Consider the following 16,078-nt stretch of genomic DNA (forward strand, 5'->3'; position numbering starts at 1 on the left):
TTTCAGTTTCACAAAGGTAGCATAGAAAATGGACCCCAAAACTTTTTGTGCAGTTTCTCCTGAGAACGTCGATACCCCATATTTGGTGGTAAATTACTGTTAAACACACTGCTGTGTTCCAAATGGAAGGAGTGACATTTTGGAGTGCAGACTTTGATGGAATGATATGCAAGTGTTATGTATTGCAGAGCCCTTGAGGTGCCAAATAGTAGCAACCCCCACAAGTGACCCGATATTGGAATTGATCTAAGGTTTTCCAGGTATGTGATTATTATAATGTGGTGGCATATGTGAGTTGTGTAGAGTGCTTCGGGTTGGCACATGTGAATTGTGTAAAATACATTAAAATGGTATATGTGAGTTGTGTAGAATACATCAATTTGGCATATGTTAGTTGTGTAGAAATAAATTTAATAGTCCATGGATGTGTGGTAGACATTGAAGAATTCTTTTATACACAGGCCAGATTTGTAGGGGTAGGTGTCACATTGCCAAGTGGTGTATTTTCTTATCTTTCTTGTGTACCATAATGTGCACCTTTTTTGAAACCTCCATTCTTTCCAGTTTGAGGGACCTCACCTAGGAAATGTTGCCCTGGTACAACACAAGCACCTTCAATTACACAATTATTAGGGCCCGCTCCTTCCAGACTTCCAAATGATATCTACTTCTTGGAACTGAAGGAAGGTGCCATTAGGGTCTGCACATTGTGATGGCATGTAAGTGTTACAAATTGCCATCTGTACGATGTGCACGGCCAGCTTTATATACCACACCTTAGCTTTTTGCACTGCACTGTAGGGCTTGAGGACTTGATCAGAAGATCAACTGCCCCCATGTTTTAATTGTGCACAGGACACAGTTTAGTTTGTGGACCTATGTATATCAACCTCATACAGTGGTGCGGGGGCTGCTATCACTATGTATTGTCGTCAAGACAAGGACATCTCACCAGCAGGTTATCGCTACATTGTACTCTGCTCTCGCCCTTCCTGAGCAGCTGCCCAATTAGCATCCTAGGGAGTCCTCTCTGGTTTTTGCGCACAGTACCACATGCTGCAGTAGCTCTGTTATAGAGGGACTTGAAAAGTGGGATGCTGGTGTAAAATTAATCTACGTACAGGTGATAAACGTGATCCAGCAGTGGGTGCACCATATCCCATGCAATTTTCCCACTCCCAGGACAAGGGGTTAATTCAGGGAGTTGAATCCTGGAGTCTTTCCTTTCGCAAACCCTAAATCTCTAGATGTACTCTTGTAGAGTTTAATTCCATACCTGACATTCATACTGGGTAGGTTTGGCAGGAATTTCAGCCTGCCCTTGAAGTAGATTAGGGACTCATTCACACAGATGTCCCTTTGGGGAATGCACACCTCAGAAAATGAAATGTGTTGTTGAAATGCTCAATGACCAGCCTAACTTTGAAAAGTCTGTCAAAGTTTTGGTCATCTTGTTGAGGACATTATGCATTATTACTGTAATGCAAAAATTTGTGAATGGCCATAATGCATATCCGGGGCATAGCCATGAGGCTGGAGTGTTACATAAAACACCAACACTCCAATATTGCCAACATTCTCGCTTTTTCATTATCCCCATGTGAAAATCAAGGCTCCAAAACTACATAATTTCCACTGCATCTACGGGAGTGCAGTTAGTAAATGATGAAGCTGGATTTTGGGCAAAAAATTGTTGGGAATACTAACTTGTCTGGACCACCATGAGGTTTACATAATTCTTAGAGAAACATATTTTGAAACTGTAAATTTCTGTGAGGCCAGCAGTGTCAAATTGGATTCCTGATTGAGCCACAAAATCAGTAATCTGAGGCTCATAATCTGGGGGGGAGGGGGGAGGTCATTAGTGATGGGTTGAGGGGTAACTAACAGAAGGCGCTGGCTCATTTGATGTCATGGGGTGTCTGCGAGTGGGTTCAGTATCACTGGAGGATGAGGAAAATTAAAGGAAGGTGGGATCCTCTCCCTCACAATCTGTGTCTGAAGGCCCTGTCACACGCAGAGATAAATCTGTGGTTGCAGTGAAATTGTGGACAATCAGTGCCAGGTTTGTGGCTGTGTACAAATGGAACAATATGTCCATGATTTCTCTGCAACCACAGATCTGCCAAAGATTTATCTCTGTGTGTAAAGTGGCCTTTAGGCAATGCCAGCATATGATTTGGGATGAGTGGGACATTTTATTTTTCGTGTGTGTGTGTAAAATAACCAAATTTTATTCAGGTGTGTGTGTGTTTGTGTATGTGCTTGGAGTAAACTTTTATTTATTAGAATAGAAGAAAGAAAAAAAAACAATAAAAGAAAAGAATGAAGAAAAAAGATAAAAAAAAAAGTTAAAAACCACTATATATATAAAATTTGGTAAAATTAAAAAAAAATAACTAAAGGGATAAAAGTGAAAACAATTATTGAGCAATGACAACTAAATTACGCTAACCGTAATTCTATGCAGTAGAAAAAAACTGTAGGATTCAGGACCACAAGGTTTTTCTACTACAAATCTGAAACAAAAAAAACTACTGAGCGCCTGCAACTATTTGATGCTAAACCTGACTATATTCAGTAAAAAATACTGCAGTAGATAGTGATTGATACAGTATATTTTTACTGTCCATAATCTAGCACTATAATCTAATCTAAATTATTTCTATTTACATTTTTTTTTACACACAAGTACTAAAATATCACTTTTAATTAATCACTTTAAAATCAATCCATAAAGTGCAGTGTAAAATTGTGCTAAAACACACATAAATTATGTACAATAAATGGATGGATCTCACCCAATTCTTCACCAGGGGCAGACCAAACGCCACCAATTTGGATGATGATACAGGCGCATTAGAGGGTTGCTCAGAGGTAGGATCCTGATAAAATGTAAGGTCCTAACCCCTGTCGTGCCCTATGCAGTTGCTTCCGCCCTTACAAGGGCAGCACCCAAGTAGTGCAAACTACTCTGAATAGATAAGGACCCTCCCAACGCGTTTCTCTCTCCAGTCTGAACAGAGATTTCATCAGGGGAGACTAAATAAACACAGCCTGCAGTGGCAGGTATGTATAAACGGTGGCCACCTAGCACATCTGAATATTGTGGTGTGCGTTTATACAATACATACATGCCACTCCAGGCTGTGTCTATTTTGTCTCCCCTTTTACATATCTGCCATTAATGAGAAAAAGATAAACTTTTTTGAATTTACCAAATGGCTGCAATGAAACAAAGAGTGAAAAATTTGGGGTCTGAATAGTTTTCGTACTGTATACATATTTATTAAAAAAAATCCTTATTGGAGGCTTCTTTAAACATTTACTGTGGACAAAGCACATGTAATCTGCTCAAAAAACACTACAAAAACCCAACAAAATGTTTGTTTTGTACAAAGCATTGTTACTGCTAAGACAGCGGGTTTTGGCTACAGGAAAAAAAACGTAACAAAAATGCTGCAAGTGATATAAGTGCTCAGGGATTTGTTGCTAAGGATCAGTCAGATTTCTTTGAATGACCCTTTAGAGCGCTGTTACATGTAGTGATTTGTCACACATCCTACAACCATGTTTGCACCTTGTCATCATGTAAACGTGCTCCTATTATTTTTTGTACTGGCGACTATCACTGTCATTGCAATTGAAGGTGATGAAGTATTCTAAGCATTTCACTTACATGGAAACACGATCACACAATTGTTTTAGATGGTAAAAGTCGTATCGTGAAAAATTGCTAGATGTAGACTAACAACATTTATACTTTTCCTGTATATATATACAGTATAATGATGTGGGTGTTTGTTTATTCAGCCAAGGGTCATATAACTGTGATACAATCGCATCACAGGTGTCGAGAAGAGGGAGGGAATACTTTCTCAACATCTCCTCCGCTGCCTGTCTCTGCATACATTGCAATGCAGTCGAATGACATGCAAGTGCAGTACGATGTTTCACACTCTCCCATAGACTTGTATGGGGGTGAGAGAGACGAGAACCGCTGCCAAATGCAGCATGCTGCAATTCGTTCTGCATGCTGCTATGGCATTGAGAAATCAATTGCAGATGGACACTGCCCCATGGTTTTGCACTACAGTGAGAGCAATCCGATGTTTTATCGGATTGCACTTGTCCGTGCAAAATGTAAGTGGAGCCGAACCCTCCTGTATTCTGACATCCGTAATATATGTTCTGTGCTCTGACTGCAATACCTAACTTGACGGAGAGTCTTCTGACCGGACGTAATAGCCTCATAGGCATATATTTAAAAATGTACATGCTACACGCACTGGCATGGTTATACGTGTGATATCTGTGCATGGCCAGCTTTACCTAAGTGCGAGTGGTGCGGTCGCACAGGGCACCCAGAGAGCAGCAATTCACTTTCATTTTGCTGCTCCTTCGGTGCACAGGCTCCAGTAGAGGGCGCCCTCCCCTCCTCTTGGGTCTGCGTACTGTCTGCTCCCGCTCTGCACAGCCTCCAGCAGTTGGCATCCTCCCCTCCTCTGTGCCCTGTGTCTGGTCTCCTCCCGCTCTGCACTGTCTACAGCAGGGGGCGCCCTCCCCTCCTCTGGGGTCGGTGTTCTCTCTTCTCTTGTCTTTACCAGAGAGAGGGGGGAGGGGCGCCTGCACTGCCAGAGATGCTGCTACTAAAGCCCCACTAAAATCCTGGAGCACAGGGAGTAACTGTATGTGAGTATAACGTGCTTTGTGTCATATCTGTAATGTATTATGTGCTGTCTGTATGTGTTATGTATAATGTGTGTGTCCTGTATATTGTGCAATATCTAGCTGTCTGTCTGTCTATACATTCATTCTGGCTGTCTGTCTATGTATATCTATCTATCTGTCTGTCTAGCTGTCTCTCTTTTAGATATCTGTTTATATCTATCTGTCTTATCGATCTATTTCTCAGTTAGTAGTGACACATACACATACACAGCGCTCCCCATCCTTATGGTGTGGTACTACACCTCAGTGTGCTCAGGTCAGGCCGATTTCACACATCCGGCTTTTCATCCGTTTGGCGGATGCGGCGCCCGCCAGTACAGTGTATACAGTACACTGGCAGCGCAACAAGCGCTGGTCACATGCTTTCATGTGATCGGAGCATGTGACCCAGAAGTTGCGGCGCTTTCACTGAAATGTATCGTACTGTACTGGCATGCTCCGCATCCGTCAAACCGGCGAAAAGCCGGATATGTGACACTAGCCTCAGTGGAGCGGAGAGGTAGTGACACATACACAGCACTCCCCGTTCTTATAGTGTGTATGTGATGCTGCAGCTCAGTCTGCTCAGGTCAATGGAGATGAAAGGCAGCGACACATATATAACCTGAGGACTCTTTATTATGTAAAAAGCAGAGATTTTTTTCTAATTTCTTACATTCCCCTTTAACATCTGTATTTTGGACTTTTTGGTCCGGAGTACACGCAGCATCGGCCGCCGGCTCCATAGTGCCTTGTCTGGTATCATGTACATTTATCCACAGGATTTGTATAGTAGATGCTGATCCCACAAATGGGGCCACGACATGTGCCGCTCTCAGTTAAGAGATGGATGACAGAACTCCCATCCAAGTGTACAGGAATTTATACCATCTCTCCACGAAGAGCGGCAGCGCCTCATTCTCCAGATAAATGTGCGCCCCATTGGTGAGATTTGCATGTACCATCCATAATGTAATATCCAGGGATCCTGCATAAATGGTTGAAATCAGAAGACCCCAATAAGAACGAGATCAGTCATGGTGATATTAATGTGGATTTAAGATGCAGATTCTCCAGCACAAATCTGGAGGAGTTTATTGTACATGTGAAGAGATCACCTTTCTTAGGGTATAAAAAAAATGGCCTCCTGTCCTCGTTTGTGTCCTGGGAAACTGGGTAAAAAAATTAGTAGGGTGGGGGCACCAAAGGGCAGTTTTGCACAGGGCACTATTCAGGCTAAGGCCGGCCCTCCATCTGTGTTTCATACGTGTTACATCTATGTCACGCATGATTCTGAAATTAATGTTTTTTTTAATGTGTAAAAGATGTGCAAAGCCAGAAAAATTATAGATAGAGGGATAGATTGATAGAACAGATAAAATAGATAGGTATAGAAAAAGAAAATAAGAAAAAACATATAGGATAGAAAGAACAGATAGAATAACTCAATAGATATAGAGATAGCTAGCTTCGCCAGCTGTTTTCAGCATTTTTATTTTTCAATTTAAAAAAAATGATGTGGGATCCCCCCCATTATAATATCCAGCACAGGAAAAGTAACAGATGTGGATTGCAACCGTCAGCTCTCTGCTGTACCTTGGCTGGTTGTTAAAAAAATATGGGATCCCACACTTATGTTTTAAATTATTTGATATTTATAAAAAAACAAATGATGTAGGATCCCCTTCATTTTTCTAAAACCAGCCAAGGTACAGCAGACAACTGGTTGTTGATATTATTAGGGTGAGAAGGGCCATGGTTATTTGACCCTTTCCAGCCTAACAATAGCAGCCCGCAGCCGCCCCAGAAGTGGCGCATCTATTGGATGGACCCAGCTCTTCATGTTGCCCTGGTGCGGTGGCAAATGGGGTAATATTTGTGACGTTGATGCAAGCTGTGAATTGCCAGCTGGCATCAAGCCCTGGTATTAGTAATGTTAGGGCGTCTAGCAGACACCCCAATTACTAATCCAGTAGTTGAAAGTAGAATAAAAAATATTATTTGAACAAAAAAAAACAGATTCTAGTCATTGTTCATCAATTTATTTCTTTATTTTTAAAAAATACAAAAAATCCGACCATAATCCATTGCGAGGTCCCATGACGTTCCCCAAAAGTGAACCTGAAAATACATAAAAAGAGAAAATTATTAAATAAATAAAGACAAGAGACACCCTCTTTTTCTATTTATTTCCCAGTCAAAGCCCTAATCCTGATCCACCGTAATCCAATTAGCGGGGCCCACATCGATCCCATACTGCTAGCACATTCAATAGATAACTGAACGTTCCCCATTTATTGTGAGAGCAGCCCCTGCAGGCTCACACATTGCTGAGTGTGCTTCCCTGCAGTGACCTGAGATGACCTCATAAGGTCAGACCAGGTCACCGCAAGGGCACCTTCAGCAGTGTGTGTGCGGCCACGGCAGTGACGTCACGGTTTCATTGGTGTTCCCAATGAACTCTGATGAACCAGTGAAGTCACTGCGGCGACACCTGCAGAAGCGCGGGTCGCTCAGCAGTGACGTCAGGAGGTCATCCGAGTTCATTGGATACTCAAATGAAACCGTGACATCACTGCCGAGGCCACACACACACTGCTGGATACTCACCTATACCCGGTGATACTGTCTCCAGCGCTGCTGCCGAGTACATGGTGCAGTGAATATTCATGAGCATAATGAGTGGGCCGGGAAGCAAGTGACAGCAGCACCGACGACAGCAGCACTGGAGACAGGTGAGTATAGAAAATCTTTTTATTTAAAAGACACGTGTTTTCTTCGGTAAGTGTCACACTGGTGTCACATGGATCACATCAGTGGGCGGGCCATGTGACAGTGCTGCTGGACAAAAATGGACATGTCACCATGTGCTCCACATGGACACACGTCTGAAATGGAAACACAGAGGTGTGCGCAGACTCATTGATTTTAATGGGTCTATGTGTGTTCATGTCTCTGGTATGTGTGAAAACGGATGTCACATGTCACAAAAACACGGACGTGTAAAAGAGGCCTAAGAGTGGGAGAGAGGAAGAGCAGGAGAGAGAGACTTAGTTACTATCCCAGGCAACCCAGATACTACAGCTAGTGTATATACAGTGAAGGAGAAAATTATTTGATCCCTTGCTGATTTTGTAAGTTTGCCCACTGACAAAGACATGAACAGTCTATAATTTTAAGGGTAGGTTAATTTTAATAGCGGGAGATAGAATATCCAAAATAAAATCCAGAAAATCACATAGTATAAATTATACAATTTTTTTTTTCATTTGCAGAGAGAAATAAGTATTTGATCCCTCTGGCAAACAAGACTTAATACTTGGTGGCAAAACCCTTGTCGGCAAAGCACAACAGTCAGACGTTTTTTGTAGTTGATTATGAGATTTGCACACATTTCAGGAGGATTTATGGTCCACTCCTCTTTGCAGATCATCTCTAAGGCTAAGTTCACACTTCCATCGTTTTGTATCAGTCACATGCGTCGCTTGACGCATGTGACTGATGCGTTGTACAACGGATGACAATGAACAGAATTTCATTGTCGGACTCCGTTGTGTGCGGGAGGGGGTGGAGCCAAGCGGGGGGCAGAGCCAGGCGCTGAGGATGTCAGTGGCAGTGCTGCGGTCTGCATGGCTGGGGACAGGTGACTGTGTGAGTGAGTGTTGTGAGTGAATGTGTGTGAGTATACACATGCGGAGTGCGGGAGGGGGCGGAGCCGAGCGGGGGGCGGAGCCAGGTGCTGAGGATGTCAGTGGCAGTGCTGCAGTCTGCTTAGCTGGGGACAGGTGAGTGTATGAGTGTTGTGAGTGAGTGAGTGTGTGTGTGAGTGTACACATGTGGAGTGCGGGAGGAGGTGGATCCGAGCGGGGGGCGGAGCCAGGCACTGAGGATGTCAGTGGCAGTGCTGCGGTCTGCATGGCTGGGGACAGGTGAGTGTGTGAGTGAGTGTTGTGAGTGAGTGAGTGTGTGTGTACACATGCGGAGTGCGGGAGGGGGCGGAGCCAAGCGGGGGGAGGAGCTGAGCGGGGCCAGGCGCTGAGGATGTCAGTGGCAGTGCTGCGGTCTGCAGGGCTGGGGACAGGTGAGTGTGTGTGAGTGTGTGTACATGTGCGGAGTGCGGGAGGGGGCGGGGCCGAGTGAGGAAGTGTCGGCTTTCTGCACACGTAACCAGACTAAATATCGGGTAAAGCAAAGCACCCGATGTTTACCTTGGTTACCCGATATTTACCTTGGTTATGGGCGTACACCGCTTAGCGCTGGCTCCTTGCACCGTAACCAGGGTAAATATCGGGTAACCAAGCAAAGCTGGTGACGTGTGCAGGGAGCCAGAGAGCATGTGCAGCGAAATCCGACGGATTGCACTGCTCAAAAAAACGTTACAGATTGCGTTCCTCCCGCCCGGCGGTCAGTCGTTCCATGACTGATCAGTCGGGCGGAGGGTGCAACACAGCATTATCAGTCACAATCCGCCGCTCATACAAGTCTATGGGAACAACGGAATACTCTAAACGGATTCCGTTGTTTACCAGAGCAGCGGATTGTGACTGATACAATTTAACGGAAGTGTGAACCTAGCCAAAAACATTAAGATTTTGAAGCTGTCACTTGGCAACTCAGGATGGGATTAAGATCTGGAGACTGGCTAAGCCACTCCATGACCTTAATGTGCTTATTTTTGAGCCACTCCTTTGTTGCCTTGGCTGTATGTTTTGGGTCATTGTTGGAAGACCCGGCCATGACTCATTTTTAATGTCTTGGCAGAGGGAAGAAGGGTGTCACTCAGGATTTTACGGTACATGGCTCCATACACTGTCCCAATAATGCGGTGAAGTAGTCCTGTGCACTTAACAGAGAAACAACCCCAAAACATAATGTTTCCACCTCCATGCTTGACAGTGGGGATGGTGTTCTTTGGGTCATAGGCATTTATCTTCCTCCGAATACAGAGAGTTGAGCTAAGGTCAAAGAGCTTGCTTTTTCTCTCATCTGACCACAGCACCTTCTCCCAATCACTCTCAGAATGATCCAGGTTTTCATTGGCAAACTTCAGATAGGCCTGCACATGTGCCCTCTTGAGTAGTGGGACTTTGCGGCCACTGTAGGATTTTACGCCATTACGGCGTAATATGTTACCAATGGTTTTCTTGGTGACAGTGGTCTCAGGTGTCTTGAGATCATTAACAATCCTAATGTGGTTATGGTTTTAAAGGGAACCTGTCAGCTGATACAAGCAGCCCAAAACTATGGGCAGCATAAATCAGAGCCTAGTTGCAAGATCACATCCCAGTTAGAGGTATATTTTTCTCAGAAAATATATAGTTAGAAGGTGATCACACTGGCAGACATCTGTCAATCACTTGTAGCGACCCTTGGACTAACGGTCCAGGAACCATGTGACTAGGATGACTATTTATTCCCGCCTCACACTCCTAGACTGACAGGTCTCTCTCCCTACAAGCACACATAGAGCAGGGAGCAGTGCAGAGGGGAGACGATGAGGATTGACCTTTGACTAGCCATTATAATCGCATTGTCTTTGACCAACTTTCAAAAATGTGTTGTCTGAAACACAGCAGTGTTTCAGAGTAAAACTTACATGGCTGTAATAATCTCTGATATATGTACGAGTATGAATCAGATATCCACTTCCCTAGGCTGCCCGTACGGGGTTCTCTCTTGGACACATGACCGCACAGCTTAGTAGCATGTTGTCCACAGAGTGGAGATAGCAGCGTAGAATGGACACTAATGGCCTTTTGACACGTATCAATGAACAAGTGATTGTAGAACCACTCATTCACGTTATCTGCTTGTCTATGGGGACCCGGACATTGTGCTGTAAAATGGTGGTTGAAAGGGCTAGGGGGATTACAGCAGGACTGTTATACTTACCTAGTCTCCCGCGCGGCTGTCACACTGCTTCCAGTGAAAAGAAATAAACATTATTGAATGTTCTCAGTGAGAGGAACAAAATTATAATCTTGTGATACCTTTTAATGGCTAACTAAAATAAAATAAAGTGATGTTACAAAGCAAGCTTTCGAGACATAGAGTTAAGCATTTTAATGAATTTGTATTCCCAGACCCTGCGATGGCTCTGTGATCTGAAGTTGCCTTTTAATATGACAACTTTCATGTGGTTTATGTTGTGTCCTGAAGCACAGAAATGTTTGGCCACAGGTAAATGGATTTTTTTGTCTGTAATTGTGTGGCGGTGAGATCTCATTCTTGCTTTTAGTCTCTGTCCTGTTTCTCCAACATAGAGGCCCCCAATAGGACATATAGTGCACAGGATTAAGTACACCACGTTGGAAGAGGAACATGCGAATGTCCCAGGAATTTTATAGTCCTTCTGTGTGTTAGGGCTCTGTATCCGGTCTTTGGTCTCTACATGAGTGCAGGTTTTGCAGCTCTTTACATTGCAAGGATAAGTTCCTCTTGGTGTGTCTGAGGGCATAGAACTTCGGATCATGATGCTCCTTAAATTAGGAGGTTGCCTGTAGCACAACAATGGAGGATCTTTGAATATTGTTTTTAACCGATTATCCTTGTGTAGAATGTGGTGAAGTTTCTTGGCCGTTCTTCTCAGTACCTCAAGCTGTGGGTTGTATGTCACCACCAGAGGTACTCGACTATTTTCCTCTTTTTGTTTGTATTGAAGAAGTTCACTTCTAGGGGTCCTTGTGGCTCTAATGATCTGATCATCTATGGAGGTGGGGTGGTAGCCTTGGTTTAGAAATGTCTTTTTAAGATGGGTTGTGTTCATCACTGTCTGCAGGGCTGGAACAGATACGATTATATCTGAGGGCCTGGCAGTAGACAATGGACTTTTTAATGTGTTTGGGGTGAAAGCTGTCCCATCTGAGGTATGTGGGATGGTCAATAGGTTTCCGATACACCGATGTCTGGATTGAGCCATTTTCAATTTTTATGGTTGTATCCAGGAAGTTGATTCCTGTTTTTGAGTGTTCCAATGTCAAGTTTATGGTAGGGTGAAATGCATTGAATTTTTCATCAAATTTTAGAAGCTTATTAAGATGTCATCGATGAAATGGAAATAGGCCAATGGTTTGAGGTTGCAGGATGCTAAAAAGTCATTTTCCAGTTTAGCCATGAAAAGGTTGGCAAACTGTGGTGCCATTTTGCTTCCCATAGCAGTTCTTGTGCGTTGTAAGTATAGCTCCTCGCCAAAAGAGAAAAAGTTGTGTGTGAGGATGAATTTGGTGAGTCTTAATACAGACTCAGGAGGGATCCCATTAGCTACAAGAAACATTTGACAGGCAGTTAGGCTATGTGAGCACTAGAAAATGGATTTTTCTTAAGAAAAATCCGCACCCTGTGGCAGAATACCGCACCTGCAGCAAAAACTGTGGTAATAACGCACCCGCAGTTTTGCCGCGATTTTTCCGCGGGTTGGTACCTGCGTTTTTTTACCATTACCTATGGCAAAAACCGCAGGTACCTGCGGAAAAGAAGTGACATGCACATTTTCTCAAGAAATTTTCTCAAGAAATTCTGCAGAAGGAATGTTCTTGAGAAAAAATGCAGTGTGTGCACAGCTATTTTTTTTCCCATAGGTTTTGCTGGGAAACGTCTGCAGAAAGGTTACAAACATTTCTAAAGAAATTTCTGCAGCAAAACCGTGGGTAAAACCGCGGGTAAAAATGCAGTGTGCGCACAAGGCCTAAGTCCATCTTCATGTGGGATGTTAGAGTATAAGGATTCCACATCCATGGTAGCTAAGATGGTACTCTCGGGTAGGGGACCTAGTGTAGATAGCTTTTTCAAAAGGTCAGTGGTGTCCTGTATATAGCTGGCTGTGTTTCTCACCAGTGGCTTAAGGACATTTTCTACCCACCCAGAGTTTTTCAGTGAGCATTCCCACCCCTGAGAAAATTTTGTTCCTCTCACTGAGGACATTCAATAATTTTTCAACTGGCTAATACGGTACCAAAACCTTTTCACTTGTAACCAAGAAATAAACACTAACTCCCAAAACACTCAGGTCCAACGTAATCCACACAAGGTCCCACGATGATCCCTGCTCTGCTAATACTGAAGTTGCTGCACGTGGGCACATTAGAAAACATGACCACCCGCTGCAGCTTCAGGCAGAGACTGACTGAACCACAGCTGTGAGTGGTTATGTCACTCAGTTTATCTGGCTACAGCTGGAGGTTCCCACGGTACCCCACTTCTGACTGCAGGTAAACTGACCTCAGGTGACCCCACTGAACTCAGTGACCTCACCTCAGGTGAACCCATTCAATTCAATGAGACCAGCGTCTCCTGCCAGAAAACCATATTTTCTTTGCCAAGATATGTAGATATGGTGCTGAACTTTATACACAAAATTCCTGTATCAAATCTGCATCTCCTGGCAGAAAAAAACCCAATGTAGTTTTGATACGATATTGATGTGGTTTTTGTCAGAGGGTGCAGGAATTTGGTGTAGAAATTTCAGCACCAAACCTATATCTATAACACACAAATACCTATAAAACACAAATACGGTTTTGACAGCATTTCAGTGCAGTTTTCTGCCAGGAGATGCAAATTTGGTGCAGACATTTCAGCACGCTAGGTATCCAGTACGGACCCTGAACTTTACAGTCCGGGTTCGCCCATAACTATGTATGACGTCTTTTACACAGCACAGTAATAACAATAATAATAATAATAATCTTTATTTCTATAGCATATACCAACATATTCCGCAGCGCTTTACAATTCAGGTGGATCATATACAAACAAGTAACAGTTATAGAAAATACAATATTTAGAGGGAAAAAAGACAACCATGCTCGTGAGAGCTTACAATCTACAATGAGATATGGGGGGGAGGCAAGGTACAAGTGCTTATTTACAATAACAATCCAGCCATCTCACAGAAATGGGGGATAGATAATGGTTTCCTGGACCAGTGGGCCAGAGCCTTGAGATGCATTTGGGTGCCATGGAGTTTGATGTGGAGTTATGTTGTGAGACGTTGTAGAGGGACTATCTGAATTGAATCTGATTAGGGAGTGTGATAGGCCGCCCTAAAAAGATGCATCTTTAGGGTGCGTCTGAAGCTGAGTAAGTTGTGATTTGTCCTAACTTCTTGCGGTAGAGCGTTCCAGAGGGTTGGTGCAGCTCGGAAGAAGTCTTGGATCCGGGAGTGGGAGGTTCGAATTAGTGTGGATGTTAGTCGAAAGTCGTTTGCAGAGCGTAGATAACGGGTGGGTGATAGACAGAGAGGAGGGTGGAGATGTAGGGGGGTGCCGCACTGTGGAGAGCTTTGTGGGTGAGAACAAGCAATTTGAATTGGATCCTATGATATATGGGCAGCCAGTACAATGACTGGCACAGAGCAGAGGCATCCGAGTAGCGGTTAGCCAGATAGGTGACCCTGGCTGCTGCATTAAGGATGGACTGTAGAGGAGAGAGTCTAGTTAGGGGGAGACCAATTAATAGAGAGTTACAGTAGTCAAGGCGAGAGTGGATCAGGGCCACAGTGAGGGTTTTTGTCGTTTCCGTTGTGAGAAAGGGGCGGATTCTAGAGATGTTTTTGAGGTGCAAGCGGCAGGAGCGGGCAAGAGATTGTATGTGGGAGGTGAAGGAGAGATCAGTGTCAAGTATAACACCCAGACAGCGGGCTTGCTGCCTAGGACTTAACGTTGTGCCACACACAGAGAGGGAGATGTCAGGTTTAGGAAGGTTGGGAGATGGAGGGAAAAGAAGAAGTTCAGTTTTTGAAAGGTTAAGTTTCAGATAGAGAGCAGACATGATATTGCAAACTGCAGTCAGGCAGTCACTTGTGTTCTGTAGTACAGCGGGGGTGAGCTCAGGGGATGAGGTGTATAGCTGTGTGTCATCAGCATAAAGATGGTACTGAAAGCCAAATCTGCTGATGGTCATTCCAATTGGGGCAGTGTAGAGGGAGAAAAGAAGAGGGCCAAGGACTGAACCTTGAGGGACCCCAACAGTGAGAGGAAGAGGAGAAGATGTGGAGCCAGCAAATGATACACTGAATGAGCGGCCTGAAAGATAGGACGAGAACCAGGAAAGAACAGTGTCCTTTAGGCCGATAGAATGGAGCATAGAGCGAAGGAGATGGCGGTCAACAGTGTCGAAGGCGGCAGAGAGGTCAAGAAAGATAAGCAGAGAGTGGTCACCGTTACGTTTTGCTGTCAAAAGGTCATTGGTCACTTTGACAAGGACAGTTTCTGTTGAGTGTAAAGGGCGGAAGCCAGGCTGTAAAGGATCTAGAAGAGAGTGAGTGGAAAGGTAGCGGGTGAGGCGAGAGTAGACCAGGCGCTCCAAGAGTTTGCAGATGAAGGGGAGATTGGAGACTGGTCTGTAGTTGCTTGTGCAGGACGGATCAAGGGAATGTTTTTATAAATAATGGAGTAATAATAGAGTGTTTGAGGAAGGAAGGGAAGATACCAGAAGAGAGAAATTGAGGATTTTAGTTAGGTGAGTGGTGACAACCGGAGAGAGGGACTGGAGTAGAGGTGAGGGGAAGGGATCAGTAGGGCAAGTGGTAGGACGAGAAGAGGATAGGAGCCTGGAGACTTCCTCTTCTGTGACTGGGTCAAATGTGGAAAGTGAGCTGGATGGGATGTGGGGAGGGATGGGATTCACGCTTGGTGGCTGGGAGCTGATCTCTCGGTGGATGTTTTCTATTTTCTCTGTGAAATACGAGGCCAGGTCATCAGCATGAAGGGCTGTGATTGGGGTCTGTACTTTGGGACTGAGGAGGGAGTGAAAGGTGTCAAAGAGCTTTTTTGGATTGTTGGCTAGTGAGGAAATAAGGGTGGTGAACTAGGTGTGTTTGGCGAGGTGAAGGGAAGAGTTGTAGGTCCTTAACATGAACTTGTAGTGGATGAAGTTTTCTAGTGTGCGGGTTTTTCTCCATAGGCGTTCGGCACTCCTGGAGCATCGCTGAAGAAATAGAGTTTGGGATGTGAGCCAGGGTTGTTTTACTCTGTGTTTGGTCTTTCTGAAGGTGAGGGGTGCTACTTGGTCTAGGGTACTCCTGAGTGTGTCATTGTAGTGCTTTACAGCCAGATCAGGACAGGAAAGTGAGGAGATAGGGGACAGTGATGAGTGTAGAGAGTCTGTAAGTGTGGTCTACTGTGCTAGTGTATCTGGCATAAAAAACAGACACAGTTGGAAAAGAGGGTCACACCTCTGCCCATTATACTCAATGGTGCCACTGGGTAATCAGTGTTTACTATTCAAAAAGTACTGTAAGACTCATCGACCTGACCCCAGAGATGTACCTGCAAGATTGTCCATAGGTGCCCTTGTAAAATGCAGTATGCCCCTGACCGTGGCACTGGTGGCAGATACAAAGCAGTGTGATACTATGGCCTCAGGCATC

At 44.3% G+C, this 16,078-nt stretch overlaps 1 protein-coding gene across 1 annotated transcript in view; it reads left to right on the top strand.

Annotated features, from left to right (window-relative positions):
• KCTD1 (potassium channel tetramerization domain containing 1) overlaps positions 1-16,078 on the top strand; it is a 152,371-nt gene that overhangs the window by 57,999 nt on the left and 78,294 nt on the right. The window lies entirely within an intron of this gene.

This window comes from Anomaloglossus baeobatrachus, chromosome 6 (genome assembly GCF_048569485.1).
Source record: "Anomaloglossus baeobatrachus isolate aAnoBae1 chromosome 6, aAnoBae1.hap1, whole genome shotgun sequence".
In the NCBI taxonomy this organism is placed as follows: Eukaryota; Metazoa; Chordata; class Amphibia; order Anura; family Aromobatidae; genus Anomaloglossus; species Anomaloglossus baeobatrachus.